General features: G+C 37.1%; 1 protein-coding gene and 1 long non-coding RNA gene across 3 annotated transcripts in view; one reads left to right on the top strand and one right to left on the bottom strand.

Annotated features, from left to right (window-relative positions):
• The window catches only part of KHDRBS2 (KH RNA binding domain containing, signal transduction associated 2), a 602,985-nt gene that overhangs the window by 179,848 nt on the left and 403,078 nt on the right, over positions 1-20,059 (top strand). The gene's annotated exons all lie outside the window — the stretch shown is intronic.
• On the bottom strand, positions 14,334-16,861 carry LOC142827799 (uncharacterized). The gene is made up of 3 exons (XR_012902559.1): positions 16,722-16,861; positions 14,902-14,977; positions 14,334-14,653 (listed from the first exon to the last, which is right to left on the bottom strand). It is a non-coding gene; the product is annotated as an uncharacterized LOC142827799 (long non-coding RNA).

Below are 20,059 nucleotides of genomic sequence, written 5' to 3'. Positions count from 1 at the left end.
GTTCCAGGCCCCATTCGAGAGAGTAGAATTTTTTTCCATTCACTTCAGTAATCCTAGATTTCATCCTTCTGTGGAAACTGGATTTTTTCATTGCTTTTGTTTTGTGCAAGCAGTGATTTATAAAATGTGTGAACAAGCTAGTGGAAAATGTATGGTAAGTATAAACAATTTCTTGCCTTTAATATTACATTTATTGTGTATTCTTTCACTATACTAAATAATGTTTGCATTTCTCACATTTCATAAACCCATACATTCACAGTCACTCACCAGAGCAATAACATTTATTCTGAAGGCTGGGGTTCCCTGCCCCTGTTCTGTCACAACTCCACTAGAGAATATGGTGGACTTTTTTATTTCCTTGGCATCCTCTTTCTTTTCTATGTTAATCCCCTGGGATCCTGACCAGCTTTCACTGCAATTTTTGTCATGTTAATTATCTTCAGATGATTTGCATGTTTGGAACCCTTTTTAAGTTAGTGAGTTAAGGGAGCAATAGGCAGTGATTGGTTGTTTGTGAAAGGATATTAGAATTGCAAAGGAAACAGAGTGTGAGGTAGAAATATTGCTGTAACCAAAAAAGAACTGAGGCCTTTGTTGACATACATGGCAGCATGAGAGTTTGGAATGTCTCTCAAGCAAGGAAAAGTGCCCAGAGAATGGATGAAGATTTACATTTGTTATAAAAGAGAAGCTAAAAAGCTATTATAGAATGGGGACTTCAACTTTTACCTTTTAAGGAGTAAAAAGTTTACACATTTTGAAAAATATTGGAAATTAGGCAATTGCCAACATGGATCTGAAGAAAAGGTCTTGTTTAGCTAAACTGAGTTTTTCAGAAACATAGTCCAATATGAAAGAGGGGACAGTGGTATATTTAGTTCCACTGTGTTTCATTACAATGGGGGTGCTGACTAAATTATTTCAATAAAAGTTTCTTTATTATATACCCAAAAGATTTGAATTCATACTATTTATTGATAGTGGGAGTTTCTGAATTGGCAACTTTTTCATACAGGTCTCATTTTTAGTTTTGTTTTAGTTTACTTTCATATTCACTTTAATATTTACTTAGCACCTTTGGCATGAATCACAGCATAAATATTAGGAAAAAAAATCAGTGTGGTCAGCTTTTTAATTTTTTTTCATAAAGCTCTAGCTGATGAATTCATGTGATTGCATGAGAATTTCAGCTTTCATTTTAAAAAATGGTCCTTGTGACTACAAAGAAAAGCCTGGAAATATGACCCCAAAGGCTATCGTATCATGGAACATTTGAGAAGCTTTATACTGTATTTTTTTAAAAGAGAGGCAGAGTGGCTAGACTCAAGATTATTGAATGCTTAAGTTTGAATGCTTAACTGAAAGGCACTGAAATTCTATCCCAAGTGGACATATGTTTAATACACTCGTTCTTAGGAAGGACTCGGAAGGAAAGGAGAGGGGTGGGACTGTTGAGTTAGATAACATAAAGGATGTTGCCTTATCACTTTTCTCTCTCACTATACTTAGACACTTGATTTTGGTCTTACAAGTTACTTGGACACCCCCTATCTTGGGAAAGATATTTAAAGGACTACCAAAATAATCAATGGAAAAAGAATCCATAATGCAGAGAAAAAACAACAGAGTATTCAGAGGTCTGCCAATTTTTTTTAAAGTAAGCTAATCAGAAAATGCAGATGTACATGACATTAAAAAAGAAATGAAATTTCACAATTAAAATTATGATTATTAATAATAATTTTATTTTCTGACAAGGTCTGTTAAGATCTTATCTTTCACTATTAATATTAATGGTAGCTCTAAAATTGCTAATGCACCACCATGTGTCCAATTATTATGACTCAAAATTATCAAATGGTTTCCATGATAGCATTATTTAGCTCCTTCCTTCCCACAATCAGCTGCAGGCTCAGGGACTTTTGCTCAGTGTCTGGAGAAGTTAATTAGACTGTTTAGGTTTTTAACATTTTTAACAGCATTTCTTTTTAAAATCAACTCCCATTGTACTAGCCAGCTTCTTTGGGGTGCTAACATTTTATTCTTTGCAGGTTCCTTTTAGAAATATACTTTAATCAAATTGTTCCTCATTGCAAAGAATGACAATGACTTCCAGATGAAGTTTTAGATCTATGATTCCCTTCGTTCCATTTTATTATGCAGAGCTGTATAAATCTTCAGCAGTGTAAGTTAAAAGACAGTCACATAATTAAAGTCTGGTAGAACAAAACCAGGCCCATCATTAGAGGGTTTTTTCTTGATGACAACATCATGCAAAAATTCTTCTTACAATAGTATAGATTTATTTTTTATATATATGCCTTCACCTCCACCTTTTATATCATGTTCCTCAAACTCATCTTCTTTACAATTACAAACTGGGGAGTTGAATTATAGTCAATTGATTCATAATGATATTCTATTTTTATGAATTTAGAATTTACCGCTACATTTCAAGACACACTTTAACAAGAATAACCGCTATTTCAAATTTTGTTGTGTCAGCACCAAAAGGCTCAAACTAAGTAGGGTCCTGTTGCACTGGCAACTGTACAAACATATAATAAACAACAGTCTCTGCTCCAACAAAAAAAATCATAGTTGGTGAATGAGACAAATAAGAAGGTTGGGTGGAAAAGACTCAACAGCAAATATAATAAATCATGCATAATTCTAGCTATTCCTGTATGAAGGTAATAGCTTTTCAGCATAATGGAAATTAAAATATCAATATCAAGAAAATTGCTATTTTCCTAAAGAAAATGAATGGACCTTTTCAGTACATCTGTGTTAATTCAGCTACCTTAAGAACATAAGAACATAAGAATGGCTATGACCAAAGTCCATCTTGCCTAGTATCCTGTCTTCCGACAGTGGCCAGTGCCAGGTGCTCCAGGGGGAATGAACATAACAGGTAATCATCAATGATCCATACACTGTCACCCATTCCCAGATTCTGACAAACAGAGAGAAGGGACACCTTTCCTGCCCATCCTGGCTAATAGCCATTGATGGACCTATCCTCTATGAATTTTGAACTCTGTTAAAGTTGTAGTCTTTGCAATGTCCTCTGGCAAGGAGTTCCACAGGTTGATTGTGCATTGTGTGAAGAAATACTTCCTTTTGTTTGTTTTAAACCTACTACCTATTAATTTCATTTGGTGACTCCTAGTTTTTGTGTTATAGGAACATATAAATAACTTTTCCTTATTTACTTTCTCTGCATCAGTCATGATTTTATAGATCTCTATCATATCCGCCCTTAGTCTCCTCTTTTTTAAGCTGAAAAGTCCCAGATTTATTTTCTGATCAGCTTAGTACAATAACACAAATGTGAGATTTTCTATATTTACCATAATAATGACTGTTATAAAGTCTAATGCATGCTCACATACACACAAATTCATCGTTTTATTTCAAACTGTGTTTTGAACAGAGGGGAAAAGGCCTCCACAAATAGGAAAACCTTGACAGGCATATTTCACTTTGCTCTTGTCCACATTTTCCCCAGCACAAAAAGACTGCCTTACATAGTCAATATAATGTTACATGTGAATTCTGATAGTTTAAAATATTGCGGTAATTTCTTGTAAAAGTTTATTCTAGCTACAAGCTAGGATATACTTCTGGGAAAATAGTATTAACTCAAAACAGTATTTCTGCCAAACAATATGCTGCCTAGCTAAGTAGTAGAAATATTAGACACCTTATGTTTAGCAACAGCGAATTGCACAATTGACCCTTTGAGATTCTCAGGAGGGAATGGGGGAGGGGGAGAGGCGGAAGAGATTACCATAATTTCTAACATAACCATTCTGGTATTGGTGCTGTTCCAGCAACTAAGATTATAAAGGAATCCTGATGTTTCTACATCTAGTCTTAGATAGAAATTTTAAATATATAGCCCCACAAATAATTTGGTATTACACAGAAAAATAATTTTGAGGTATGTGAATTCCAACTGTGGACTAAAGTGCTGCATTATTGGGAAAAGAGACTGTATAAATGGCATCACAGGGTTCCCTGTTTGTGTCCCAATGATTTCCATGTCAATGTGCTTGGTTTACAAATAAAATCGTATTGTTATTGTTGATATTTTTCTAATTATAACCCTGAATATTCATCCTGTGTTCTTAAGGTCAGGATTTTTATTTTATTTTATTTCATTTAACAACGAGGAAGGACATGTCTCATATCCTTTTCAAGAAAATTAAAAGGTATTAGCAAAATGTAGCCACAATTTTTGCAGCATTAAATTATTTTAAACTAGGAAAAACAACTCAGTACATTTTAAGGTACATTCACCTTCTTACATGATTGATTCATATCTAAAAGAAAGAAACAAGCTCTATAAACAGGTATATAAAAATAAGTACAAAAGTCCATTATCATTACACAGATAATGAGACAATAATGTATCTTTGATATGGAAGAGGCTTTTTCTTGTAAGGTAGCTTACTCATTTTTAGAACAGCAACTGAGAGATCATATTGTTTTTTAATGACATGTGAGTATGTTTTGCATAAAGACATACAGCAAAATATTTATTAAAGGAGGTATAATGCAGTTGAAGTAGGCTTTTACATTTGAAATTCTGCCAACATATAGAGTAAGAGATCTGTTCTTTCTTCTAAGCGTGGGGGAATTGCATGTATAACTTCCATTAATGATAATGTATTCTAATTGGGAAGTTTGAAATGGCACAGAAGCTTCAGACAATAATATAGAAGTTTTTATTCCAATTATTTCATAATGGAATACATTTCCTCTACAATATACAACCTTCATATTTGGGGGATTAGCAGAATACTAAAGAATATTATACTAATCTTCTCAGGAAGCTAAGTGGTTATATTCTATGTCTCATTGTGAGAAACTATACGGAACAGATATGCCATCAGCTTATGTGGATCTAGAATTTTTAGTAGCCTTTTATTAATTTGTTTTTAATGCCCAGACTCTAGTAATTGTAAAGCAAAACAGGTAGATACAGCATCTTTTCTCAATCATTAAGATTTACTTTTAATCCATATCAAATATGTTAAAATGAAGATGTGGTGCAGGACCATATATATTTGGAAATACAATTTAAAATTAAATTTTCAAAAAATATACCAAATGGGGGAGAATGTTCCAACCTTATGGATTATATTGTGCACTGCCATTGATGTCATGAGGCAATGAATATGATGTACTTAGGTCACAGCCTTTAAAAGCAAGTTGGATTATAGAAATGAATCCTATGATGTTCTAGTCTAGAATGGTCAAATGTACTACTAATTCATCTGAATGAGCTGATAATTTCCTGACAGTAATCTAGATATTGTACTTGTCACAAAACTATATTCAATTTTTTTCAAACTGAACGGACTTTTTCCTCCTTTGACATCTCAGAACAAAATCTGTTTTTTCCTTATATATGAGCCTGAAATTGACTACACAATAGTCATGTGTCCTTTTGGTCTGAGACCTATGTCATTTTGGTTTATCCAGCTTTGGCAGGGGGATATTATAAATTCTGAAAGTCAGTCATCAAATCAAATATTAACACATTTGCCAAGGCTCAATGTTGATCTCATTCTTTTAGTCCTAATTATTGCAACACATGACATAACACAACACATCACACTGTAATGTGAGACTTCAAGAGTACTTAAGCAAAAAGGATAAATCAAGGACATAGGCTTAAATGTACTCCTGTCAGTGTGAAATAGAAGAAAAGAGGGCTTGGTAGTCAGATCACTCTGAAAATGTCATCTTGAACAATTCAGAACTCATGCTTCATATGGGGGAAAGGTTTGAAACTGTGCACTAGGGGCAATGACATAGATATCAGATTGCAGAGTGAAAGCAACTGTGAAGAAAAACAGAGTATAATTCTGAGGAAACCCTGAATTGACCATAACACCAAATAGCACAATGATGAATGTGCGATAAAATCAACCAATTAACTAGTGATCACCTCGGCATATCTGATTTAGGCCTCATATTCTGCAGTTCTGTTCCCACTGTGATAGTGGTGGTCAGTAACCAAACACAGTCTCTTTAACACTGTTATTTATTTAGAAGAAAAGAATTTAAGAAAAAAAAATCTTAAAAAAATAAACCAGACCATAATCATTACCAGATGTGTAGCCATCTTCCACAAGGGAGCCTGGAAGAAATAGGTCCCTAGAGACTCTTTCACAGAATTTCCCTCTGTGTCAGGATGATTTCTTGTCAGAGCTCACTGATGCTTCCTGGGATGTCCCTGGCAAATCATCCCCCTTCACAAAAACCAAGTCACCATTTAACTATTGAAAGCCCTTTGATCAGATAACTCTGGGCACTGGCACAACAAGGTTTACAACAGGAAGGAGAGGGTGTCCTTGAAACCAATAGCTTGCATCAATTTTCCCTCACTGCTCTGGTAACATATAGTGAGCTTGCTATTCATTACTACAGATTATTAAATGGCAGTTCCACTTCTGGCTTAATGGTTGTGTCCCCTCTGGTGGGTGAAGATGCTGCATATCTGAGTCCTCTCCTAACCCCTTTTATCAAGCTAAGAATTCAAGCATATATAAAGCAAAATTTGGAAACTTCTCTACTCTGCAAAAACTACCCACAGCAGTGAGTCTGAGAGCCCTAATTTGCTGACTTGACCTTATGGACTCACATTGCAGCAATAAAAATAACTTTGTAGACATTCCTTATCAGGCTCCAAAGCCCAGAGAAGGCAAGTGTGTCTGCACTGCATTGTAAATCTGGGTCTATGGGATTTGTGAACTTGATGTTTCCAAACTCTCAAGTGTCCACCACTTACAATTGCTGAACCCAAGTCTTATAGAAATATAACTGCATTATACAGATCTTCTGACTCAGATCTGCAGCTTGAGCTTGGTCCACATACTGGAGCTGTAACCAAGTCACAGCAGGTCTCAGTTAGACCCATCCAAGTCCTCAGTGTTGTCTGATTTGTGCTAATGAAGGGGACTTGAACACAGACCTCAATGACAGCCTGGTCTTAATATAAGGTGTAGACATATACGTATGGTTCTGTTTCATCACAGATTCCTGTATGTGTGTCTACACATGGATAAAGGATTTGCAGTTGGCTCAAGTCATCTGACTTGGGCTATCCGGGTTTGAGGCTGAAAAATTGAGGTTTAGACCATCAGGCTTGGCTGCAATCCTAGCTTGAAGTCTACAGAGCAATTTTTAGCCCTGTTGCCCAAGTTTGCAAGCCCAAGTCAACTGACTTAAGCTGGCTACAGCCACGATGTGGGTCTTTTATCCCCTTATGTAGATATGTTCTATGATGTTAACTTTTTACTTTGTTCTTAAGACTCCCCCACCCACACCCCAGCAGAGTAAAGTACTTAGAAAAGTGAGCTATAAAATTTCAAACTAAAAGTCAAGCTACTGTTTAAAAAATAGCAAATGTGTATGCAATCCCATAAAAATAGCCAAACTATGTAGAGTAGCATTATAAACCCTTCAAAGTGGGGTTTCATAATGTAAATGCTGACACAAACAGAATTCTAGAGGGGGGGTGTAATTATAATTAAGTTAGAGATAGTACAGATCATGTTTTAGTATTCCCTTAGGTTCATCAAGAGGAGATGATATATTTCTTTTAGGCATAACAACAATCTCCTTTTTTGAGCTTACAAGAGTCATATTAGCATAAAAAGGCAACATGACTTCCAGAGCACTTAACGTCATGTTTTTCATAATATTGTTAGAGAGAAGATGGGGGAGAGTGGAAGACACTGCTTTTAGTCTTCAAGTCTTTTTCTGGCCCTCCTAAGGAGTCATAGTTGGGGAGATCTCCACCTCCAGTGAAAACGCCTGGAGAATGGGACATAGAGAGTAGGAAATCTCCCTCGAGGTATTTCTTCGAGATTATTCTCTCATGGAAGGAGAGGCTTGACCCAATGTGGAACAGAAAGTTTGGCTCACATAATCACATTTTCTGCAAACAGGGTCATCTGCATGTTGATTTTGTTCTTGTGCACTGACCCTGCTGCATTTCCTCCACGTACCTACCTGGAATTCCCCTTTAAGGTGCTTTCTCCAGTGAATGGGGGCTCCACACAAAACTTATTATGACCTAGTGTTGCATGTTACATTCACTTTTTCATATCTGCAGTCTACCAAGGAGGAGGATGTACCTGACTGTCCGCTTGCTTGCAGGATTTGGATGTAGGAATTAAAGAAGAAATTCTGCTGAAGAGGTAGATGATCACTGTGTCACTGTACTGTAAGGAGAAAGTTTCCATGTGGAGGGTCTCCTATGTATGCTGATGTTGGTAGATTGCTCTTCCTCATTGAGACTTAGGTTATGTGTAGACTGCAGAGCTTTTCCAGGAGTTTTTCCAAGGAATGCATCTGCTTTTTCTGAACAGTTTCCAAAAAAGCGGGTACACTCTTTCAGCATCCCTGTATTCCTCTCAGTGAGAGGAATAAGGGATGTTCTGAAAGAGGAGGGTTTTCTGAAATTCGGCTCTGTGTAGGCTCCTGCATATCTTTTTCCGAAACCCCCCCCCCCTCCAGTCTAGATGTAGCCTTAGAGATGAGTGACAAACTGCTGAAATTTTTATGGAAGCAAAATAAATTCCCACTGACTTCACTGAAAATTTTGCTTAGTAAAGGACTATGAATTTGGCATACAAAGACCTTTTAATATCAACTTATCCATTGCACGTATGTCCAAATTATTACCTCTATTATATATTCCAAGCTTTGCCTAGTTCATTATTAAATGAGGCAGATGGTGGGAATTCTTTTTTTCCTTCCTTTCTGAGGATGAATCCATAGACTATTGAAAGATATATTTGCTCCTAGATAATAACAATATAAACTATTATAGTTATAAGTGTGATGTGGTCTATTATAGTAATCAATATAGACCATAGTTTACTGAGTTTGTAATGCAAGTTTGCTGTTCACAATACACTGTGTACCGGGCTTCTTTCTAATTTTAATAAACAAGAAAGAAAAATAATAATTGGAAAGTTTTGTAAATTTGCTATATTTCATTTTTTAGTATTTTATGAAATATTTCAAAGGTCTGTAACAATCAGTTTATTCCTTGATGGAGCTTAACTTCAAGAGTCTATATTTCAGCAAAAATTCCCATATTAGTAACATTTGAAAATCTTCCAAATGGACCTATGCTATTTCAAGAACATGAGCACTTTTCAGAAAAATATCATTCTTGATTTTTGAAAATAATAAGCGTGTGGACAAATGACATGCACAATCAAATCTATCCCAACCAATGCAAATTTAACTTATACTCCAATAGGAGTAACTGATAAAAATAAAACATAACTAAACATAGCATAGAAGCAGACATTCAGTAATGATAAAATAACATTTTTGTAACATTTTCAACATTTCAGATACCCAAACATTTTGTTAGTTTGCCTCCCTTGTTTCAGTACTCACTCTTTTAATGGCTGATGCAAAACTCTACCGGAAAAAAAATGCCCACCAACTTTAAAGGGCTTTGTATCTGGACTAAAATTAAAGCAATACTCTCCTGCAGCAAAATTATGCTGTAAATAACCTCAGCCTAACTTTTGGTAAACATTTCATTGACAGTGGCTTGGTTACTTTCATATTACAGCTAGCAAGAAAGAAACTCCAAACAAACCACCTTTCATGGCATATATTCACTTCAAAGAGGTAACAAGAATATCTTTAAATAATGTATGACTTTTCTATGCTACTGCTATATAATGAGTACTGAAAATATCTATTTAGTTAGATGAGAAAGTGAATACTAATAATACAAAGTGTGTATGCAAGGCTTACTACAAAAAACAGAATGTATTAATTTGAGCTATGTTGAGGGGAAGGAGATTCCACATTTATTTTGGTGCTATCAGTTTGACTCTAAAATAGGACTGTATTTATTGAATAAAACTACTACAATTCTAAATACTGTAATCTATAATTATTAAAAAATAACTGATCACAAAGGAAGAACTTGAATTTCAAGTCCAACATGACATATGATAAAATTAGTATATGCCATATAGTTTTGTTATTTTAAAGACTAAAGACTCATTTATGCCACAAAGGCATAGCTCTGACTAAGGGCATGAGTGATGTTATAATGCTATAGAATGAATTGTGACTAAGGGTGTGTCTAGACTACATGCCTCCTTCGACGGAGGCATGTAGATTAGCCAGATCGGAAGAGGGAAATGAAGCCGCGATTAAAATAATCGCGGCTACATTTAAATTTAAATGGCTGCCCCGATCTGCCGATCAGCTGTTTGTCGGCAGATCGGGAGAGTCTGGACGCGATGCCCCGACAAAGAAGCCTTTCTTCATCGACACAGGTAAACCTGGTTTCACGAGGCTTACCTGTGTCGATGAAGAAAGGCTTCTTTGTCGGGGCATCGCGTCCAGACTCTCCCGATCTGCCGACAAACAGCTGATCGGCAGATCGGGGCAGCCATTTAAATTTAAATGAAGCCGCGATTATTTTAATCGCGGCTTCATTTCCCTCTTCCGAGCTGGCTAATCTACATGCCTCCGTCGAAGGAGGCATGTAGTCTAGACACACCCTTAGTGAATGTCCTTCCTGATGCTTCCTCATATGCTAGGACAGCACATTTTCCTAAATACAACAGTCTTGTCATTAGCTAGACAGTAATGATTATACTAGTCAAAGAGTTAGGAAATCTGGGATCAATTGTATTTCATAGCTTTTTTTAATGATGATGTTAGGAAGACACTGAAGCCCTAAACCTCATTTATTAAGGGTACGTCTACACTGCATGGCTATTTTGGGATACTGGAGATATCCCAAAATAGGTACCTCATGTCTTCACAAGTCGCCTACTATTTCAAAATATATTTTGAAATAATGGGAATGTTATTTCAGCATCCCAGTAACCCTCATTCCACAAGGGTTAAGGAATGTCTCAAAATAGTGTTTTATTTTGAAATTTGGTGCTGTGTAGACATGCCAAATTTCAAAATAGCCTATTTCAAAATTCAATCAAAATAAGATATGCAATTTGCATAGCGCAAATCAAATATCTTATTTTTAGTTTAGGGTGCTGTGTAGATGCACTTTTATAACTCAAACTCCCCATATCAGTTGGAGATAGATACCTAAATAATGTTGAGAATCTGGACCTTAATTTCTTTATTCCTTAGAATGCCATCTGGTAAAGCACTTAATGGCACTTCCCAAATTTCATCCCAGTGTTCTGAGGATAAATATATTAAATACTAGGAGGTGCTCAAATAACACAATAATATAATAATAGAAGCTAGGAGTTGATCAGTATACAGTAGCACAGTATAACAAATGGAAAATCTTCCGTGATTCCACTGGATATCTTGAAGGTACTGCACTATTGGACCTAGTCATATCCTGCCCCTTTTAGTCTATACCTACATTTGGGGCTGATGGGTGTGTTTTCCAGCTTGCGCTAACTCATGTTAAAACTATGTATGTTAAAAATAGAAGGTAGACACTTCTTATTATCAGCAATCATGCATAGCTGGCTAAGTACCCATCGAGTATAGGAGGGTTCATATGCAGGGCAGTTATTTTTAGGATGCTATCTCAATTAGAGCTAGTGTGAGTATATCTCCGTGAATTACAAACCACACTGCTAACTCTGGTTGTAGATATAGGGGAGCAGAGGGATTATTCAACCCCTTTCGAGGGACAATACTAAAGGAGCAGCTTTCTTTCTAGACTTCTGTAAGATTTAAGGAAACTACATACATAATATTAATATGGATTTTAGTGTGTCCCAGAAAACAGATGCTGACGGAGATCAGAGCACCTTCTTTGAGTGCACTTTGCAAGGGTATAAAGTGTTGAGTCACATCTAGTTTTTTCTCTACCACTTGTGGTATATGTTGGGGAAACTTTATTTAGAACATACCTCCAATTCCGCGATTATTGGTTTGTTAGCATTTCAATTTAGCTATTTAATTAGTCTTGGGGAAAAGTTACATTAGCATGTAAATGGTCTATCTATCTCCCTGAGGTGAAGAATGTAAAAACACATACTTCTGTGACAAGCATATGTAGTTGCTTCATATGAAAATCCTTCAGGACATCTCCCAGCTTTGGGAAAATCCCCACAGAGACCTTTTGTGACAGCAATGAACAATACATGTCTAACATTTAACTTTTGCTCATAGGGAGCCCACAGTCCTAGATCTCTGAGGGCATACCTACATTGCATGGCTATTTCAGGATACCAGAGGTATCCTGAAATAGCTACCCCACGTCTATGCAAGCCGCATGTTATTTTGAAATATTTTTCGAAATAATGGGCATGCTATTTCACCATCCTAGTAAACCTTGTTGCAGGAAAGTTAAGGGATGGCTCAAAATAGCTCATTATTTCAAAATTTGAAACTGTGTAGATGCACCAAATTTCAAAATAAGCTATTTTGAAATAGATTTGAAATAAGACATACAATTTGTGTAGCACGAATTGTATATATTATTTTGAGTTTAGGGAGCTGTGTAGAAACACCCTCAGATGCCTTTCTCCTTCAAGGGATGGTTGGGCTGTTGAGTGCATTTGATTCATCCCTCCTGCTGCCCAAGATTCTGTGAAAGATGAAGTGGAACAAAGCCTGGTATGGCCAAGCAAACATGGTTCAGGAATCTTCATGATCTCTCTTTAGTTCTGTGAATCTCCTTACTCCAGATCTTTGATATTCTGTGATGGTTTTACACTTAATCCTGAATTCCCCCCACCCACCGGTGTGGATGTCTGCTGGTTGACATCGGTAGAGTTGGTCTGTTGTTGAGATATTCAGTAAATTCTTATTAGTAGCAAGAAAAAATCCACTATGTCTCTATATTTCCTATATGGGCATAACAGTGCTGAATTTTTTCCATGTATTTGAGAATTCAGGAGATCCTGGAGTACCCGCTGCATCAGAAGCACTGAGCTTACTTAGGGTTTGCCTAGCAGTCATTTATATGGTCCACACACCAACTGATCAATTCTTGATCTTCTCTCACTCCATGACAATAAGGCTCCCGGCAGAGGTCTTCAGATTTTATCTATTCATCAGAGATCTGGTCCTAGCATAGGACCTTATTCTGGTCCTGGCAAAACTGATGAATGCTCCCTTTGCAACTATGACTCTTTGCCTTAACTCTGGACATTATCAAAACCATTTGTTCTCCATAGACAGGACAAGGCATTTCCAGAAATTTCCCAGGCCACTTCTAGATTACACAGCAAATTGAAGGACAAGCTGTGTATGTGCAAAGAATATCAAATTGCACAATTCATCAGGTCATATCACAGGCTAATAGACAGGAAACACCCTAGAAAAGAACAAGTGCAGTGCACCTTGTTGACTTCTGTAGTGAACCTGGCAATCCAGGATATTTGCAGAGTAGTGACCTGGTTGTCCTCATACACACATTCACAAAGCATTACATGCTAATGCAAGGGGCCAAGGATTGTGCAAAATGTGGATGTTGTGGGTTAAAATTCATATTTGCACAGATTCTCTGTACTTGTCCCCAGTGGAGACTTCTGCTTAGGAGTCTCCAACTATGGAATACATACACAGACTACTACACAAAGAAGAAAATTAGGTTATTCCTCTATAATAATGGATGAGGTTTGAGATGCATAGTCCATATATATGTTACGCAACCCACCTGCTATCCTTGCTACTCTGGAGTCCTAATGTCATGGCCTATCATGAAGGTAAAGTAATGCCGTGTTGGAGCAGCATCAATTTTTTTGCTCTGGCAAAGTGCACCAGGAAAGGAAGGGCATATGAACCACTCCAGTGATACAGTTGACTAGAAAATTCTCCAATGCATGCTCACTAGATGTGCACTCACCAACTGCAGAACATGTAAATGGAATGAAAGAACATTACTTACCTACATAGGTGAGAAACTGTTTCTTCAAAAACAAAGCAGAAGTTTATACACCATCCCATGCTTCATATGGATTTATTTAAGAGTAGACTTTATAACATCTTCCCTGTTCCAATACCCAATGAAATCAGCAATTGTCATGAGCTTCAGGATAGGACCCTCAATTGATCAGCATTAAAGAAATTCTCTATTTTTTTTCATGAAGCAGCTGAGCCATCTGTCATGTCTTAAACAAAAGACTCCCACACTCCCAGACTGTGCAGTCTCAATCAGCATGTACCTACAACAAGTGATTTACATCCTTATTACAGTGGTTGTTACTAAAATGTCAATTTTGATGTAGTTAAATGGATAAGATAGCCTTAACATTTGGCATTCTCCCACTGTAGGGCATTCTTAAGGATCACTGCAAACAATCAGGTTTCCATGTTTTTTTATCAAAGGCAACTGACATCATAGTTATCAAATTAAAAATATAATGCCAATGAAGTGGTAACACACTAAAATATTATTAACAAATATTTTAATTGAAAAATCATTCTAACAATAATAAAACATTTGTAATGAAACTGATTTTTCTTTGTACCCTAATTATCCAAATAAATTGGAGTAATTTGTAAACTATAATATAGACAATTACATTTTATTTGCAAAACAAAGCATGCAATTAAAAATCTGATCATTCTTAAACAATTTTGATTCCCGTACATTTTGTTTTCGCGTTGCTCTGTTCCTCTCTGTTCTGTTATTCTTGTTCCTTTTCTGATTCATCCAAAACAAAAATGGTAAAAATAATCTATTATAGGTTGTAGTAATAACAAATATATATTGATAGTATAAACATGCTACAAATACCTCCATATGAAATCATTACCCACTAACAGGTTTTAAGACTCTGCAGTTCATTTCAGATAACCATCAAAATGACTGTTAAATTATTCAGCCTTTCAGTCTGTAAAATTAAGGCTGGAAAACCTTCAAGGAACATTGTCTAAAGAGATTTCCCATACTTCAAGCTGAAGATACCCTGAGAACAGCCTCTCCTGCTGTCTTTTGGCTTTTCACTTCTGGTTGGAAGGCAGAGAGCTGTAAAAATGAAAGAATTTAACATGTTAAACAATATTTTAAAATGTCAATGTTCATTTCAGTTTTGGTGTTTTTTCTTCTTTTTGTTAGTTTAGTGTGCATCCTTAATACTAAGCAGTTGAAACAACAGACTGTGTGTGTCTTTTCTCTACAGAAAAAAAGACCCCAAGAGAACTAGTAATACCACCTTTAGTAAGACCACCTGGCTTCTTCTTGCTTATGTTAAAGTGAAACAGTGAGTCTTGAGATGGTGGTCTAGATATAGAGACTTTGAAGACTTGGCATATGCATGGCACCTCTTCTTCATTCCCTCCTACCTCTTCCTCATGATATGATGCATTGAAAACTTCACCATATGCAGGGTTGGATTAATAGTCTCAAAGGCCAAAGGGGGCTATTTGATCATCTAATCTGACTTTCTGGATAACAGGAGTCAAAAATGTTCCCCGGTCACTCATGTATTGAGCCTAATAATTTGTGTCTGACTAAAGCATGTCTCCCCAAAAAGAATTCCAGCCTTGAACTGAAGACAAGAACTGGCAAGTGCACCACTTCCTTTAGTAGTTTGTTTCAATGGCTGTTCATTCTCACTTTGGGTATGTCTACAGTAGCCCCCTAGTTCGAACTAGGGTGGCTAATGTAGGCATTCGAACTTGCAAATGAAGCCTGGGATTTAAATATCCCAGGCTTCATTTGCATGTTCCCGGGTGGGCGCCATTTTTAAATCCCCTTAGTTTGAACTGACTGCCCACGGCTACACGTGACATTCAGAAGTTAATCCAAAGGACTTAGTTCGGATTAACTTCTGACTGCCGCATGTAGCCATAGGCAGTCAACTCAAACTAAGGGAATTTAAAAATGTTGCCCGTCCGGGAACATGCAAATGAAGCCCGGGATATTTAAATCCCGGGCTTCATTTGCAAGTTTGAATGCCTACATTAGCCACCCTAGTTCGAATTAGGGGGCTAGTGTAGACATACCCTTTTACTTTATCCCTACCCCATTTCTGATTTGATTTGATTTGATTTGGGCTTTTTTTTAATATATAGCCATCTGTTCTTGTTATGCTTTTGTCTGCTAGATTAAAGCAATTAAGTATCCACTATTTTCTCCTCAACACATACACCCAGTGAAGTAAGTGTTGAAATTTCTTCTTAATAAATTAAATAGACTGAGATCTTTAAATCTCACTGTGAGGCTGTCTGCAGTGGTGACATCTGAAATCCCAGTTTCTAAATCCTGCTTGGTGCCAAGAGTCCCCAACTCTCCTGAGTTTAATGTACTGTCAATTGAAGGTACTCAGAAATTTACAGGACACCCATAGGCTCAGGCCCTGTTCTCCAAAGACCCACAGGGAAAAAGATCTGCAGATCACTGGATGATCCCAAAAAACTTATTAAACACACAGAATTATTCTAGACGCTCTTTTCCGCAAATGCTTTTAACGGAAAAACTTTTCCATTAAAAGCATTTGCGGAAAATCATGCCAGTCTAGACATAGCCAAATGGCTTGACTGTAGCTCTCCAATCCATCTTGACAAAGGGGCAGCATTGACACCAGATTGTAACTGTCAGAGTTTCCTGCTTCTCTTACTGCACAGGTAAACTAATCCATGATATGATGTGAAAAGCTCTTTTGCTAAAGTGAGTTACTTTCCACTCTGTGGCAATACTCATGTACTATTGATTGTCGCCAAGACTTTGTCTAGAGGAATGACAACACATGAACTGCTGCTCTCTCTACCTTGATTTCAATGATGCAGGTTGCCTGTGCCAAGGAACTCTTTGTTTCCATTTACTCTTTTGTTTAAGTGCACAAGAGGTCTTGTGATTGAGCCCAAAATTATTATCCTCATTCACTTTTTTCATGTGTGTTCTGCTACATTAAACATTTGTTTTGATTCTGTGCAAGAGGGACAGAAGCCTGATGTGCAGTAAAAATTCTAGAATGATTGTATTGTGACAGATGAATGGTCCATCTAGGTCTGTATCCTATCTGTGACAATGTCCAATGCCAGATGCTTCAGAGGGAATGAACAGAATAAGTAAATTCTGAATGTTTCAAACCATCAGTCATTCCCAACTTCTGGCAATTGGAGATTTAGGGACATCCAATACATGGGGTTATGTCTGTAACCATCTTGGTTCATAGCCATCTTGGTTCATAGCCATATCATCTATGAACTCATTTAATTTTTTAATTCGATTATACTTTTGGCCTTCACAACATCCCTTGCTAACTAATTCCACAGGCTGGCATTATGTGAAGTACTTCCTTCTGTTTGTTTTAAACCTTCTAGCTATTAATTGTATTTGATCCCTAGTTTTGTGTTATTTGAAGAGGTAAATAACCCCTATTTACTTTCTAATCACCATTAATGATTTTGAACATCCTCTTTGGAACCTGTTAATTACATAAAGGGGGGTTCCAAAGAGGAAAGAGACAAGCTGTTCAGAGTGGTAGCAGATCACAGAACAAGAAGCAATAGTCTCAAGTTGCAGTACAGGAGATCTAGGTCGTATAGCATGAAAAACTATTTCACTAGGGCTACATCTATTCTGTGGAGCTCTTTCAAGATACTTCCGGTATCCCACAATAGCTATTTTGAACAAGCCTTTATTTCAAAATATAATGGGCTCACTATTCTGACGTCCCTGTAAACCTCATTCCATGAAGAATAAGGGACATTTTGGAATAGTGCTCTATTTCAAAATTAACTTAAAATAAGCCACGCAATATGCGCTAGAATGGATTGTTTAGGGTTGTGGTGAAATATCCATCTTTATACCTTGTCTTTTTAAGGCAAGGCTTGACAAAGCCCTGGTTGGAATGATTTAGTTGTGGTTTGTCCTGCTTTGAGCAAGGGAGTTGGACTAGATGACCTGCTGAGGTCTCTTCCAACCCTAATCTTTTATGATTCTTATGATTTAAGATTCCTCTGCAGTATCCTCCCTTTGGTCATCTTTTAACTAATGTGAACAGTCTCAGGCTACGTCTAGACTGGCCACAAATTCCAGAAAAGGGATGCAAATCAGGTAAGTCAGCACAGGGAAATCTGCGGGGGATTTAAATATCCCCGCGGATTTAAATAAACATGTCCGCCGCTTTTTTTCCGGCTTGGGGAAAAGCCGAAAAAAAAGCGTCTAGACTGGCGCGATCCTACGGAATAAAGCCCTTTTCCGGACAATCTCTTATTCCTACTTTCAAGAACTTTCAAGTAGGAATAAGAGATCCTCCGGAAAAGGGCTTTATTCCGGAGGATCGCGCCAGTCTAGACGCTTTTTTTCCAACTTTTCCCCAAGCCGGAAAAAAGCGGCGGACATGTTTATTTAAATCCATGGGGGATATTTAAATCCCCCGCGGATTTCCCTATGCTGACTTACCTGATTTGCATCCCTTTTCCGGAATTTGTGGCCAGTCTGGATGTAGCCTCAGTGTTTTGACACTGTACATATGGAAGCTGTCTCATATTACTAATAATTTTTGTTGTCCTCTGAACATTTTCAAACTAATATATTTGAGATGGGGCAATCAAAATAGCACACATTATTCAATTTATATAGTGGCACCAGATAAGTCTGGTGTTCAGCAAGGTTGTCTTCTGTCCCCCTTCTTTTTTCTTCTGGCTGTTGATTGGATTATGAGTGAAGTAAAAAGTAATGAGAGGAATGGAATCCAGTCAACCCTGTTTAAACAGCTAGAAAACCATGATTTTGCTGATGACCTAGCTCTTCTGTCACATAATCAACTTCAAATGCAAAATGAGGTTGAAAACAGTGAAGCTGGACAAGATTTCACAGCAGATGGAACTGAAGATCCACGAGGGGAAGACCAAGATCATGAAAGTGAATGCAGCAAATAACAGCAGTCTGAGAGGAACGACACTGGAGGAAGTTGATACCTTTACTTATTTAGGTAGTATTGTAAATAAAGTGGGAGGTACTGACAAAGATATTAAGAATACAGAAGGCAAGATTTTCTTTAATTATTTTGAGGAACATATGGAATTCAAAAGAGATCAAGCTACAGACCAAAATAAAGAACTTCAGCTCAAATGTAAAATCAGTACTTCTATATGACTCAGAATCATGGCGAACAAGGACAAACATAAAATGATTGCAGACTTTTATTAATAAATGCTTGCATAAGATCCTTGGCCTGAAGTGGTCTGACAAGGTTACAAACATTAGCTTATGGGAAAGAGCAGGGCAATGCCCAGTAGAGTAAGAGATTTTAAGAAGAAGATGGCATTGGATTGGCCATACACTGAGGAAGCCACCAACTAGCATTACCAGACAATCTCTATCCTGGAACCCACAGGGAAAAAGGGGAAGAGGAAGGCCAAAGAATAGTTGGAGAAGAGACCTGGATGTGAATGTGAGGAAAATGGGCAAAAGCTGGAGAGAATTAAAAAGGTGGCACAAGACAGAGAGGCTTGGAAAGAAATTGTTCATGGCCTATGCTCCCATAGGAGCTAAGGGCAAAGAAGAAGATGATATTTTCTGTTTTTATTATCTACCCCTTTCCTGTTAGTTCTTAACTTTCTGTTAGTTTTTTTTTTTTTTTGCTCCACACTGAGCAGATGTTTTCCACAGTGTTTCCAAGATCTATTTCTTGTGTGGTAACAGCTAATTTGGACTCCATCATTTTGTGAGTATAGTTGGGATTATTTGTTCCATGTGCATTACTTTGTACTTATCATCATTGAATTTTATCTGCCATTTTGGTACCTAGTCACCCAGTGTAATGACACCCCTTTATAACTCTTGGCAGTCAGCTATGGATTTATCTATTTTGTATTACATGAAAATATTGCAACCACAGTGATGACCCTATTTTCCAGATCATTTATGAATATGTTGAACACTGCTGATCCCTGTATGGATGCTTGGGGGACCGTATTTACCTCTCTCCATTGAGAAAACTTATGCCTATCCTTTGCTTCCTATCTTTTAAATACTGATCTATGAGAGGGCTTACCCTCTTTCCCCATGACTGCCTACTCTGCTTAACAGCCTTTGGTGTAGGACTTCATCTGGGACTTTTTAACAGTTGAAGTACACTATATCTATTGAATCACC

The sequence above is a fragment of the Pelodiscus sinensis genome, chromosome 3, assembly GCF_049634645.1.
Source record: "Pelodiscus sinensis isolate JC-2024 chromosome 3, ASM4963464v1, whole genome shotgun sequence".
NCBI classification, from domain to species: Eukaryota; Metazoa; Chordata; order Testudines; family Trionychidae; genus Pelodiscus; species Pelodiscus sinensis.
The sequence above is the reverse complement of the archived record's forward strand: the minus strand, read 5'-3'. Positions and strand labels throughout refer to the sequence as shown.